This window comes from Ambystoma mexicanum, chromosome 5q (genome assembly GCF_040938575.1).
Source record: "Ambystoma mexicanum isolate Mex_15411 chromosome 5q, UKY_AmexF1_1, whole genome shotgun sequence".
In the NCBI taxonomy this organism is placed as follows: domain Eukaryota; kingdom Metazoa; phylum Chordata; class Amphibia; order Caudata; family Ambystomatidae; genus Ambystoma; species Ambystoma mexicanum.
The window spans coordinates 1,278,326,797-1,278,340,735 of record NC_090933.1 but is presented as its reverse complement, the minus strand read 5'-3'; the positions used below and the strand labels follow the sequence as shown (position 1 = coordinate 1,278,340,735).

The 13,939-nt window shown below is 49.0% G+C and overlaps 1 protein-coding gene across 2 annotated transcripts in view; it reads left to right on the top strand.

Annotated features, from left to right (window-relative positions):
* EPPK1 (epiplakin 1) overlaps positions 1–13,939 on the top strand; it is a 222,314-nt gene that overhangs the window by 80,432 nt on the left and 127,943 nt on the right. The window lies entirely within an intron of this gene.

The window sequence follows — 13,939 nt, the reverse complement described above, 5'->3', positions numbered from 1 at the left end:
GCTGTTTTCATTTATTGGATTTCTGTTTTAGTCCCCATCGGGGTGTCTGTTGTGGTCACTCTCGGTGAATGCTGTTTTCATTCATTGGATGTCTGTTTTGGTCCCCTTTGGGGTGTCTGTTGTGCTCAGTCTTGGTGAACGCTGTATTCATTAATTAGATGTCTGTCTTGTTCCCCATGGGGTGTCTGTTTTGATCACTCTTGGTATTGAATGCCTGTTTTGGCCCTCATCGGGGTGTCTGTTGTGCTCACTCTAGGTGAATGCTGTGTTCATTTATTGGATGTCTGTTTTGGTTCCCATCGGGGTGTCTCTTGTGGTCACGCTTGGTGAATGCTGTGTTCATTCATTGGATGTCTGTTTTGGTCCCCTTCGGGGTGTCTGTGGTGCTCACTCTAGGTGAATGCTGTGTTCATTTATTGGATGTCTGTTTTGGTCCCCATCGAGGTGTCTCTTGTGGTTACTCTTGGTGAATGCTGTGTTCATTCATTAGATGTCTGTTTTGGTCACCTTCGGGGTGTCTGTTTTGCTCACTCTTGGCATTGGATGTCTGTTTTGGTCCCCATCGGGGTGTCTGTTATGCTCACTCTTGGTGAACGCTATGTTCATTCATTGGATGTCTGTTTTGGTCCCCATCGGGGAGTCTGTTGTGCTCACTCTTGGTGAACGCTGTATTCATTCATTGGATGTCTGTTTTGGTCCCCATTGGGGTCTCTGTTGTGCTCACTCTCGGTGAACGCTGTGTTCATTCATTGGATGTCTGTCTTGGTCCCCATCGTGGTGTCAGTTGTGCTCACTCTTGCTGAATACTGTATTCATTCATTGGATGTCTCTTTTGTTCCCCGTCGTGGTGTCTGTTGTGGTCACTCTTGGTGAATGCTGTGTTAATTCATCGGATGTCTGTTTTGGTCCCCATTGGGTGTCTCTTGTGGTCACTCTTGGTGAATGCTTTGTTAATTCATCGGATGTCTATGTTTGGTCCCCATAAGCGTGTCTTTTGTGCCCACTCTTGGCATTGGGTGTCTGTCTTGGTCCCCATCGGGGTGTCTGTTGTGCTCACTCCTGGTGAATGCTGGGTTCATTAATTGGATGTCTCTTTTGTTCCCCATCGGGATGTCTGTTGTGCTCACTCTTGGTAAATGCTTTATTCATTCATTGGATGCCTGTCTTGCTCCCCATCGGGGTGTCTATTGTGCTCACTCTCGGTGAATTCTGTATTCATTCACTGGATGTCTGTTTTGCTCACTCTTGGTGAATGCAGTGTTCATTCATTGGACGTCTGTTTTGGTCCCCATCTGGGTCTGTTGTGCTCACTCTTGGTAAACGCGGTGTTCATTAATTGGATGTCTCTTTTGTTGCCCATCGGGGTGTCTGTTGTGCTCACTCTTGGTGAATGCTGGGTTCATGAATTGGATGTCTCTTTTGTTCCCCATCGGGATGTCTGTTGTGCTAACTCTTGGTGAATGCTGTGTTCATTAATTGGATGTCTCTTTTGTTCCCCATCGGGGTGTCTGTTGTGCTCACTCTTGGTGAATGCTGTGTTCATTAATTGGATGTCTCTTTTGTTCCCCATCGGGGTGTCTGTTGTGCTCACTCTTGGTGAATGTTGGGTTCATGAATTGGATGTCTCTTTTGTTCCCCATCGGGATGTCTGTTGTGCTCACTCTTGGTGAATCCTGTGTGAATGCTGTGTTCATTCATTGGATGTCTGTCTTGGTGCCTATCGGGGTGTCTCTTGTGGTCACTCTTGGTGAATGCTGTGTTCATTCATTGGATGTCTGTCTTGGTGGCCATCGGGGTGTCTCTTGTGGTCACTCTTGGTGAATGCTGTGTTCATTCATTGGATGTCTGTCTTGGTGCCCACTCCTGGTGAATGCTTTGTTCATTCATTGGATGTCTGTCTTGGTGCCCACCGGGGTGTCTGTGGTGCTCCCTCCTGGTGAATGCTGTGTTCATTCATTGGATGTCTTTCTTGGTGCCCACCGGGGTGTCTGTGGTGCTCCCTCCTGGTGAATGCTTTGTTCATTCATTGGATATCTGTCTTGGTGCCCACCGGGGTGTCTGTGGTGCTCCCTCCTGGTGAATGCTTTGTTCATTCATTGGATGTCTGTCTTGGTGACCACCGGGTTGTCTGTGGTGCTCACTCCTGGTGAATACTGTGTTCATTCATTGGATGTCTGTCTTGGTGCCCATCGGGGTGTCTGTGGTGCTCACTCCTGGTGAATGCTGTGTTCATTCATTGGATGTCTGTCTTGGTGACCACCGGGGTGTCTGTGGTGCTCACTCCTGGTGAATGCTGTGTTCATTCATTGGATGTCTGTCTTGGTGCCCATCGGGATGTCTGTGGTGCTCACTCCTGGTGAATGCTATCTTCAGTCATTGGATGTCTGTCTTGGTGCCCATCGGGATGTCTGTGGTGCTCAATCCTGGTGAATGCTATCTTCAGTCATTGGATGTCTGTCTTGGTGCCCATCGGGGTGTCTGTGGTGCTCACTCCTGGTGAATGCTATCTTCAGTCATTGGATGTCTGTCTTGGTGCACACCGGGGTGTCTGTGGTGCTCACTCCTGGTGAATGCTGTGTTCATTCATTGGATGTCTGTCTTGGTGCACACCGGGGTGTCTGTGGTGCTCACTCCTGGTGAATGCTGTGTTCATTCATTGGATGTCTGTCTTGGTGCCCATCGGGATGTCTGTGGTGCTCCCTCCTGGTGAATGCTATCTTCAGTCATTGGATGTCTGTCTTGGTGCCCATCGGGGTGTCTCTTGGTGAATGCTGTGCTAGTATATGCCCGAGCAAGGCCACCAGACTGTTAATGTCCTTCCGGTAAACAGCGGAACCTTTCCTCGTTTGGAGTTGTTGATGCTTTTGCGATCGGTTCCCCGAATAAAGTTCCTCCCGAGGGGGAGAGAGAAGGGATGAAAGACAATATTCCCTTGAAGCAAAATATGAAACATCGCTGCTGCCAACAGAGTGTGCCAACGCTGGGCTATTGCCCAGTGTATTTCCTCCCGTAACCCTGCGGCCCCAAAGCACAGGGAGCCCCTTCACCGAGATTTCCTGCCAACAGCGCACTGCATGCTGGGTCATGTAGGCACATGGTTATAAGGGTGAGACGAAACTACAAGTAGCGGAATGTGCAGCCTTGTGGGTTAAACGCGCAGGTCTGTGATATTTAGGCCAAGGGGCAGTTGCAATGCAAAATACCCCCATGCTGAGAATTGTCCCAGCTCCATGCTGAGCGTTATATTCCCAGGCACCACTCTGAAAGCCCTAGCTCTCTCTGACACTATGTGTGACCGTGGGCCTGGCCTTGTTTTTGTTTCTGATGTAGTGCTTAGAATCCGATTTTGTTGGCGTGATGGGCAGCACGGTTGAAGCTCACGCATTGGGCCTGATTTACGAAGCCTTTTTCTGTGGGAAAATCGCCCAGACAAGAAGCTTTGTAAATCAGGCCGCTTAGGTCTGATTAAGAAAGATGTACAAGGAAGGAACAGCCCCGATTGGACCAGGTGGCAGGGGTGGACTGGCCTATAGGCACCTCCGGAGATTTCCAGGTGGGCCTCTGCACCCTGGGCCTCTTTTGTGTGGTATTTCCAAATTTTCTCATAGGAAAAGCATTGGGCTTGCTGAAAATGTGTATTATGGGGCAAGTATAAGACACAGGCATGGGACAGAGTAAGGTCCATAGGGATACTTGAGATGAAACGACGTTACAAAGAATATGCCAACAAAGCTTTGATTAACTTAAGCATTGCAAATATTTGACTAACGCATGTACGCATACATTTAGACACATTGGGGGCCGATTCATGGAATAGTGCAAATTTATCCCGCAAAGCCTGTGTGCCGAGACTGACTCTGCGTGAGCCTGCACGTAGAGGTTTTCCTGCACGCTCTGCGTATTCATGGAATTGTTCGCGCAAATTAACCGTATACACAAGTCGTGGCTGGAACGCCCACAAAACGCCTCCACGCAAATCCAAAACAGCCAGAAACAGCTACTGTGTGCTCCCAGGGCACGAATAAATGCACCATGTAAACAGTGCCTGGGGTACCCCACAAGCAGGCCTGCACCTCAGGGTCCCTGTGCAGGGTCCCCCGCAACTGTCAACTACACCCCAACAACATACGTAGGATTTTTCGTAACTCGGCTAAAACTCTAAAATACTGTGTTCAAACCCCCGTAATCCGATCCCGCACCCTGATACACTGCATGCACTCACCCTTAAATTAGATCGGAACCCCGGCTGCGTACACCTCCCCCCCAAATCCAATATGCAATCGTACCTCTGCGCAGTGATTCCTATGCGCAAGTGCCTCTACGGCTGCCTTCGGGTGGTGGCTTTGCATGGTCATTTCCCTGCCGACAGTCTGCGTGGGTGGGTCCATGAATACGTTTCATTTCGCACAATTGTGGGTGGGTGATGGACTGCCTGCGGGCCATCCCTTGTAACGCCCACTTTTTCGCATGATCTTCCCCATTTTCTGTGTCCCGTCCACTTCCCAGCCCTCTGCACAAGCCATGCCCACACTCTGCGGGATGTCTCGCACAAGGCACTCGGCCGCTCGCAGGGGTGTACCGGGCGGCAGCGAAATCCACGCAAGTCCCAGAATAATCCCACGCATTAGATTCCATGAAAAGACGAACAGGAGTTTGCACACAGTTTGGCGCGCAAGTTCCCTATTTCCTATGCAAATGATTCCATGAATGGGGCCCTTAATCATGTACCTGCGTTACATTTCTTTGCTGGTTATGGAATACATTGGTGCGTGGCAGAATATCCCTCTTGAAGGAAGATTATTATGCCGTCTGTGTGAAATGTATAGAAACTAGTAGGCACATTGTGACATCATGTGAAAAGGCACCTGACCTCTATCACAATGGATATGAACACTTTTCTACATCGCCTAACAGTATTCTAATAGTTCAGTTCTGGCCTATGATAGTGGCGGCAGAATCCCTTGTGACTGCAGCTGTTTATGTTTTGGGAGAGTATACAGAGGGCATATTATTAAATCTGAGATATTGGGCCTCATTACAAGGTTGGCGGTAACCCGCCGGTGCTACCAACCGCGTAACACCGTTTCCTCCGCCTGAGATCCTGGTGCCACCAGGACATCACAAGCCCTGGCTGCCCGGGATATCAGGCGGCGAAAATTGTTAGTCCCCATTCCCGTGGAGTCCACGGAGCCTCGGGAGCACCGGCACCAGTGTTTAAAGTGGGCCGCGGCCCCCCGGTGCCGTGCCCCGGCAGTTTCCAAAAAGTGGGACTGAGCCGGGGCCCTGCCGGGGCCCCCGTCCTACCGCAACATTGGCGGAGATGCGCCTGCAATGAAGTCAGGCAAGCTGACAGAAGTAGCAGCCAGCCACAGCGACGCTGTGACTGGCTGCCACTTCCGTCAGTCATAGTAACTGCCTCTGGTGACCCCTCGCGCGAGAGGTCACCAGAGGCAGTTACTGTCCCTTTGTTTCCCGAGGTCGCTGAGGCGTCTTTAACCCTCGGCGAACCTGGGGATTCCTCGACATATTTCGATGTTTATAAAAGATGGCTTTGAAAGTACACAATTCAAGCCATCTTTTATAAACCTGAAATGGTTAAAAAAGATGGCCTGAAAACTAGGCAAACCGTAGGGTATGCACACACATATATATACATGTTATATATTTGTGTGCGTACCTTACTATGGTTTGTGTACTATGCAAGCCATCTTTTATAAACGTAGAAATATGTAATATATGACATTTATATATATTTGTGTGTATACCCTATGATTTGCGTACTTTTTAGGTCACGCACCTCCCACAAGCCACGCCCCCAAATGAGGCCCCCCCCTCGATTTCTTACCCCACTTAAAGCCCTGACCGGCACTGTTGCTTCCATGACAACTCTGCTTTCCGGGGCCGTTGCGCCCGCTTCGTCAGACCTTAATTCCGGACCGCCAGACTCGTAATGAGGCCCATTGTACTGATTAAAAGTAGCCAAAAAGTATATAGGTGGCATTGACAGAATTGGCTTGGCGGTAGACCATTGCCGCTAAAGGGCAAAGAGATATGAATTGGAATGGACGTTTTATTTGTTAATTTTAATAACTCTATTTCAAAGAATGTTAAAGTATTAGCTAGTAGTGTGCTAATTGTGCAATGATCTTATCCGAAGATGTTATATTTAAATGTTGTTTCTTCTCTTATACTTTTCTGTGCTATTTTATTTTGTATTTACTGTATTTACTGTATTTTGTTCTGATGTCTGAAAAAGGCTTAATTATATTAGCCACCAGCATTCATAAATACTAATGTATTATGGGTAAGCAAAAGAGCTGACTAACACACCTTGGGACGCCTTTTAACAGCATGCAAGACCATGCGTCCCAAATGCGCCTTTTAGCAGCATGCAAGACCATGCGTCCCAAATGCGCCTTTTAGCAGCATTCAAGACCATGCGTGACAAACACGCCTTTTAGCAGCATGCAAGACCATGCGTCCCAAACACGCCTTTTAGCAGCATGCAGGACCATGCTTCCCAAACACGCCTTTTAGCTGCATGCAGGACCATGCGTGCCAAACACGCCTTTTAGCTGCATTCAGGACCATGCTTCCCAAACACGCCTTTTAGCTGCATTCAGGACCATGCGTGCCAAACACGCCTTTAGCAGCATGCAAGACCATGCGTCCCAAACACGCCTTTTAGCAGCATGCAGGACCATGCTTCCCAAACACGCCTTTTAGCTGCATGCAGGACCATGCGTGCCAAACACGCCTTTTAGCAGCATGCAGGACCATGCTTCCCAAACACGCCTTTTAGCTGCATGCAGGACCATGCATGCCAAACACGCCTTTTAGCAGCATGCAGGACTATGCGTCCCAAACACACCTTTCAGCAGCACGCAAGACCATGTGTGCCAAACATACCTTTTAGCAGCATGCAGGACCATGCTTCCCAAACACGCCTTTTAGCTGCATGCAGGACCATGCGTGCCAAACACGCCTTTTAGCAGCATGCAAGACCATGCGTGCCAAACACGCCTTTTAGCAGCATGCAGGACTATGCGTCCCAAACACGCCTTTCAGCAGAATGCAGGACTATGCGTCCCAAACACGCCTTTCAGCAGCATGCAGGACTATGCGTCCCAAACACGCCTTTTAGCAGTATGCAGGACCATGCATCCCAAACACGCCTTTTAGCAGCATGCAAGACCATGCGTGACAAACACGCCTTTTAGCAGCATGCAGGACCATGCATCCCAAACACGCCTTTTAGCAGCATGCAAGACCATGCGTCCAGTGGCTGCAGGGGGATTTCGGAGAGCTACGGAAACGCCTTTGGGCCAATTCAGGCGGGTGCAGCTGAGTGCGAGCTTGGCCTGGGTGTCTGCCGTGACCCTTGTGGGTGACTGGTTAAAGGCGCAGCCAGACATCCGGAGTGCTGGCCAGCCATTTTGTGAGGCCAAGGCACAGCTTTCAGTTCAGGCGAGAGAGCATTATTTTGTGCAGAGTGGAGGAGGTTAATGGGCGCATTTTTTGATGCAAGATAATGACTCGCCTTTTCCAAAAATGGAGGCTTCCTGCAGGAGTTGGCAGAGCCTGCGGTGTGGAGGCGTGAATTCAGAACATTGCACGAGGGAGAGGGAGTGCTGGAGGGGGCTAGAAAGGAGAGAGAGGGGAGCAGTGTGGAGGGGAGGGGCAATAACTGGGGTGGAAGTGGGTGCAAAGGGTCTGTGCAGGGCTCAGGGAGCAAAAGGAGTGGTGCTGGGCGAGGGTAAAGCTGGTCACAGGAGTAGGGGAAGGGGCGTGCTGGTGGTGTTGGCCTCTCTGTATCGCTGGTGGCAGGATGCTGCCCCTCCCTCCCGCTTGTAGTGCCGGCCGTGGAATCCTCAGTGTGAGAGTAGGCTGCTCCTACAGAAGCACGGATTCCATCATCCTTAATTCTGCTAAAGCAGGGGCCAGATTACATAAAGCGCCAGAGGTCATTGACTAGCTACAGCAGTCATTATTACAGTGCTTACAAGAGCCATGGCGCGCTATATAAACACCTGACCGATTCATGGAAATGTGCGCAGAAATCCCTTAAGGGCCGCGCGCCGAGACGGACACCGCGCAAAGAACAAAAAGTGTGTGCCCCGCATACTCATGGAATGTACTGCGCAAAGTAACCGTAATCGCAAGTCGCAGCCGGAACGCCCCGACACGCCCACACACATAGCATAAACTGCCAGAACAGCTACCTTTGCACGCTCCCCGGGGCATGAATACACGCACCCTTCAAAGAGTGAGTGGGGTCCCCTGCAATCAGGCCTGTATCTCGGAGACCCTGCGCAGGGTCTCCCGTAACTGTTTCCGGCACCCCAACAACATGATTATGAAAAATCGTAACTCGGTTGAAATCTCGAAAAATCTGCATGCAAACCACCGTAAACCGTTCCTGCACCCCGCTACACTAAGTACGTGCACCCCTAATTCGGATCGTAATGCCGGTTACGTACATGCTCCCAGAAATCCGACATGCAAACCCACCTACGTGCTGCGATTCCTATGCCTGCCTTTGAGTGGCGGAATGTATGAAGGACTTGCATGGCCATTTCCCGGCCAGGAATTTGCTCAATCGAATCCATGAATGCGTCTTGTGCCGTGCAATTGTGGGCATGCGAAGGCCTGCCTGTTGGCCGTCGCTCGTAATGCCCACTTCTTTGCATGTTCTTCCCTATTTTCTGTGTTCCGCACCTTTCCCAGACCTCTGCGCAAGCCATGCCCACTCTCTTTGTGGTCTCTCACGCAAGTCCCAAGAAAGTCCAGCGCAGTTGGTTCCATGAATTGACGAACGCGGATTTGCACGCAGCTTGGCACGCAAGTCCACTGTTTCCAACAGAAATAAATCCATGAATAGGGCCACTGATATTTACTGTTAGCATACGCACCAATAGAGTTGTGCAAAAATGCAATGCTCTGTGCAGTGTTGGTACAAAACCTCCTAGCGCAGAGCCATTTATGCATGCTGACCTCGGCAATACTGGTGCAAAACTTCCTAGCGCAGAGCCTTTTATGCATTCTAAGCTCGGGAGTACTGGTGCAAAACTTCCTAGCGCAGAGCAATTTATGCATTCTAACCACAGCAGTCCTGGTGCAAAACTTCCAAGCACAGAGCCAGTTATGCATTCTGACCTTGGCAGCATTGCTGCAAAACTTCCTAGCGCCAGAGCCATTTATGCATTCTGACCTCAGCAGTACTGGTGCAAAACTTCCTAGCACAGATCCATTTATGTATTCTGACCTCAGCAGCACGGTTGGAAAACCTCCAAGCGCAGGGTCATTTATGCATTTTGAACTTGACAGTACTGGTGCAAAACGTCCTAGCGCCAGAGCCATTTATGCATTCTGACCTCGGCAGTACTGGTGCAAAACTTCCTAGCGCACAGCCATTTATGCATTCTGACCTTGGGAGTACTGGTGCAAACCTTCCTAGTGCAGAGACATTTATGCATTCTGACCTCGGCAGTACTGGTGCAAAACTTCCCAGCGCAGAGCCATTTATGCTTTCTGACCTTGTGAGTACTGGTGCAAACCTTCCTAGTGCACAGCCATTTATGCATTCTGACCTCGGCAGTACTGGTGCAAAACTTCCTAGCGCCATGACCATTTATGCATGATGACCTCTGCAGTACTGGTGCAAATCCTCCTAGCAGCAGAGCCATTTATGCATTCTGACCTCGGCAGTACTGGTGCAAAACTTCCTAGTGCCAGAGCCATTTATGCATTCTGACTTCTGCAGTACTGGTGCAAAACTTCCTAGTGCAGAGACATTTATGCATTCTGACCTCAGCAGTACATGTGCAAAACATCCTAGCTCAGAGCCATTTTCGCATTCTGACCTCGGCAGTACTGGTGCAAAATTTCCTAGCATAGAGCCATTTATGCATTCTGACCTCGGCAGTACTGGTGCAAAACTTCCTAGCACAGATCCATTTATGTATTCTGACCTCAGCAGCACGGTTGGAAAACCTCCAAGCGCAGGGTCATTTATGCATTTTGAACTTGACAGTACTGGTGCAAAACTTCCTAGCGCCAGAGCCATTTATGCATTCTGACCTCGGCAGTACTGGTGCAAAACTTCCTAGCGCACAGCCATTTATGCATTCTGACCTTGGGAGTACTGGTGCAAACCTTCCTAGTGCAGAGACATTTATGCATTCTGACCTCGGCAGTACTGGTGCAAAACTTCCCAGCGGAGAGCCATTTATGCTTTCTGACCTTGTGAGTACTGGTGCAAACCTTCCTAGTGCACAGCCATTTATGCATTCTGACCTCGGCAGTACTGGTGCAAAACTTCCTAGCGCCATGACCATTTATGCATGATGACCTCTGCAGTACTGGTGCAAATCTTCCTAGCAGCAGAGCCATTTATGCATTCTGACCTCGGCAGTACTGGTGCAAAACTTCCTAGTGCCAGAGCCATTTATGCATTCTGACTTCTGCAGTACTGGTGCAAAACTTCCTAGTGCAGAGACATTTATGCATTCTGACCTCAGCAGTACATGTGCAAAACTTCCTAGCTCAGAGCCATTTTCGCATTCTGACCTCGGCAGTACTGGTGCAAAATTTCCTAGCATAGAGCCATTTATGCATTCTGACCTCGACAGTACTGGTGCAAAACGTCCTAGCGCAGACACATTTATGCATTCTGGCATCGGCAGTACTGGTGCAAACCTTCCTAGCCCAAAGACATTTATTCATTCCGACCACAGCTTTCCATTCTAAGAACCTGTGCATGCTTTCTTAGGCACAGAGCTGGCAGAGTTCTGAAAGAGCGTACAGACAGAGCTTTAAGTGGGCCGGGGCTAGCCAGGATAGAGCCCCGGCAGGCAGCGAAAATTGTTTCTGAGTCCTCTGCTAACCCGAGACCACCAAAGGCAAGGCTTTTTTCTAAAGTCTGAAGCTCCTGCATGTAAGCGAGAGCGTCAGGCTTTACAAAAAAAAGCCTTGCCTTTTCATTATGTCTCCGACCCCCTGCTAGGCACCTCTTTCATTAGATGCAGCGATCAACACCCCTGCATCTCTAATTAAAGGGGTGCTGAGGGGTCTGAAATGAGAGCCAGACACAAGGTATTCATGTTTTCCAATAAAGACATTTATTAAATAAAAATGGGTTGGGAAATTACCTTTCTAGCCCTATTCTAAAGAGGATGTGTTTCGTACCTAGAAAGCAACAGAGGCATAGACGGGGTAGAGCCTAAGTGGGCAAGGTCCACCCAAAATCTGTAAATGCCCACTCAGCAGCGCTGTGTGGGCATTTACAAATATTAATGTCACTGCAGTGGGCTCAACTTGTTAGAGAATTCTGGCTCTGCCTCTGGAAAGCAAAAACAAGGATCTCTCTGTGTCAGGATGTCAGTAACTGACGAGCCGTCCTTGTGTCCAAACTATCCTGGCCCTCACACTACAAACAAAACAAAAAAGGGTGCAAGGAAAAGTCTTGGACTTGATGTTGGCAAAAGTGTTCCAAATCAAAAGCATAAGAATAACTCCAGCGAAAATGTTCGCCAAGGTAAAGAACCTTGGATCCACAGGGTGGTTCCCGCCCTCTGGATTCTTTAAATAGGATAGCAAAATTGTCTTTTTAAACAACAGTTCCTTTGGACCTTCTCTGGACTCGCAAAGTTCTTGTTTAAGCAATACATTCTGGGACAATCTTTCTGTAGACTTCTTGTAAGTTTGCAGATTGCCTGGTAAGTCGCGAGTCAGGTATGTTTGTTCAGTGCTACTTGCCTGGTATACTCACATGCCAGGGCTTGTTTTATGGGTTTCTAGATCACCTGGTATACTCCCCTGCCAGGAATCTTTAATCAATTTTAGCTGGCTGGTCTACTCACTTGCCCGGACTTCTTATGTGTTTCTCAGTTCTTTGGGCATACCAAAATAGCATATAACGTGAGATGCTTGTTATATCTATCTATGGTAACACCTGCTCAAATTTCTCCCTCCCACTGGCATCTCATATATCTGTATTGGATTGAGGTTTCTCCCTCCCACTGGCTTCTCGTATATCTGTATTGGATTGGGGTTTCTCCCTCCCAATGGCATCTCGTATATCTGTATTGGATTGCGGTCTCTCCCTCCCACTGGCTTCTCGTATATCTGTATTGGATTGGGGTTTCTCCCTCCCACTGGCATCTCGTATATCTGTATTGGATTGGGGTTTCTCCCTCCCACTGGCATCTCGTATATCTGTATTGGATTGCGGTCTCTCCCTCCCACTGGCTTCTCGTATATCTGTATTGGATTGCGGTTTCTCCCTCCCACTGGCTTCTCATATATCTGTATTGGATTGGGGTCTCTCCCTCCCACTGGCTTCTCATATATCTGTATTGGATTGGGGTTTCTCCCTCCCACTGGCATCTCGTATATCTGTATTGGATTGGGGTTTCTCCCTCCCACTGGCATCTCATATATCTGTATTGGATTGGGGTTTCTCCCTCCCACTGGCTTCTCATATATCTGTATTAGATTGGTGTTTCTCCCTCCCACTGGCATCTCGTATATCTGTATTGGACTGGGGTCTCTCCCTCCCACTGGCATCTCGTATATCTGTATTGGATTGGGATTTCTCCCTCCCACTGGCATCTCATATATCTGTATTGGTTTGGGGTTTGCCTTTGTACTTTGTCTTGTCTGCATTCAAACATTCTTCTTATTGGGTGTTGAATTTGTACTATGCCTTGACTGCATTAAAACAAACGTTTAGTATTTTCTGCATCAGCAAATTAGTACCATTCAAACATTGGTGGTTGGTACGCTTGTCGGAATCCTTCGGGGTCCCCAGCTGCTTGGGACAGCCTCTCCAGTCTCTTCCAGAATCTCAGAATCTGCTTGTGATTCTGCGGTATGGCTTCTTCACACACTTTTTACTGTGGAGTGAGCGGACGTTCTTCAAGCGCCCTGCCCTGCTCCGCGATGGCACGCTGGCTTTCTATTTCACCCTGGACAGCAAAGCGCTGTCTCTGCAAGTGGTCTGACATCCAGCAGCTTCTGAGTGGTCCAACGTTTCCATGACCCTGCTTGCACACGTCATCTCTCCTTCTGTTACGACGGCATTCTGCGTTGGAGCAAGCCTTTCGGTGTGCTTCGTGAGCCTCAGTTTGGGGTTTAACGTCCTCTCTTGCACTTCTCATCAACATAGTGCGGTTGCCATCTTTAAATGTCCCGCGCATTGAAGGTTTGGAAAAACAGCTGGCCTGCATGTTGTACTTCGAGCTCCTGTCACTTTGCACAAACTCCTTCATCATCCTCCTCGTCTCAGTACCTGTGTGATTATGGGAGTTGGAGTCCATGCATGTCATTGGACTTTTAACTCTTAAATGGATTTCCTCAGAGATCTTCCTCGTCTCAGTACTTAGGTGTTTATGGGGGTTGGAGTCCATGGAAGTTATTGGACTTTTAACCCTTAGATGATTTTTCTTACACGTTTCACATAAAGGCAATTTCAGACACAAAAGGTGTTGTATGTGAATAGTGGGTGTTTAGGTTATGTTATGTTGATTTGTAGGGTACACCCCTACCACCCACGGGCAGTTAAAGGTGGGGACCTGACCAGAGTACTGTAGAGAAAAGGTTTCTTGACCCTCTCTACAAGGGGGAACCGTTGCATTAAGGTCTTGGGTGTCAGAGAGCCTTCCTCATGTGAAGGGGGGAATACTGTGTCTTCTTCAATGAAGTCACCACCTATCCCGGTACCTGTCTCCCCCATGTGATCCTCCTTCATATTACCACCCCCAGGGTCAAGATCAGGCAGCGGCTGCCGTCCCCATGCCACATGGAGTAGGTCACTGCCAGGGAATCCGTGGATGCCTGGAAAAGCACTTCAGGCTTTACAAAAAAAGCCTCGCCTTTTCGTTGGGTCGCCGACCCCCTGCAGGCACCCCTTTCATTAGAGATGCATGGACCATCACCT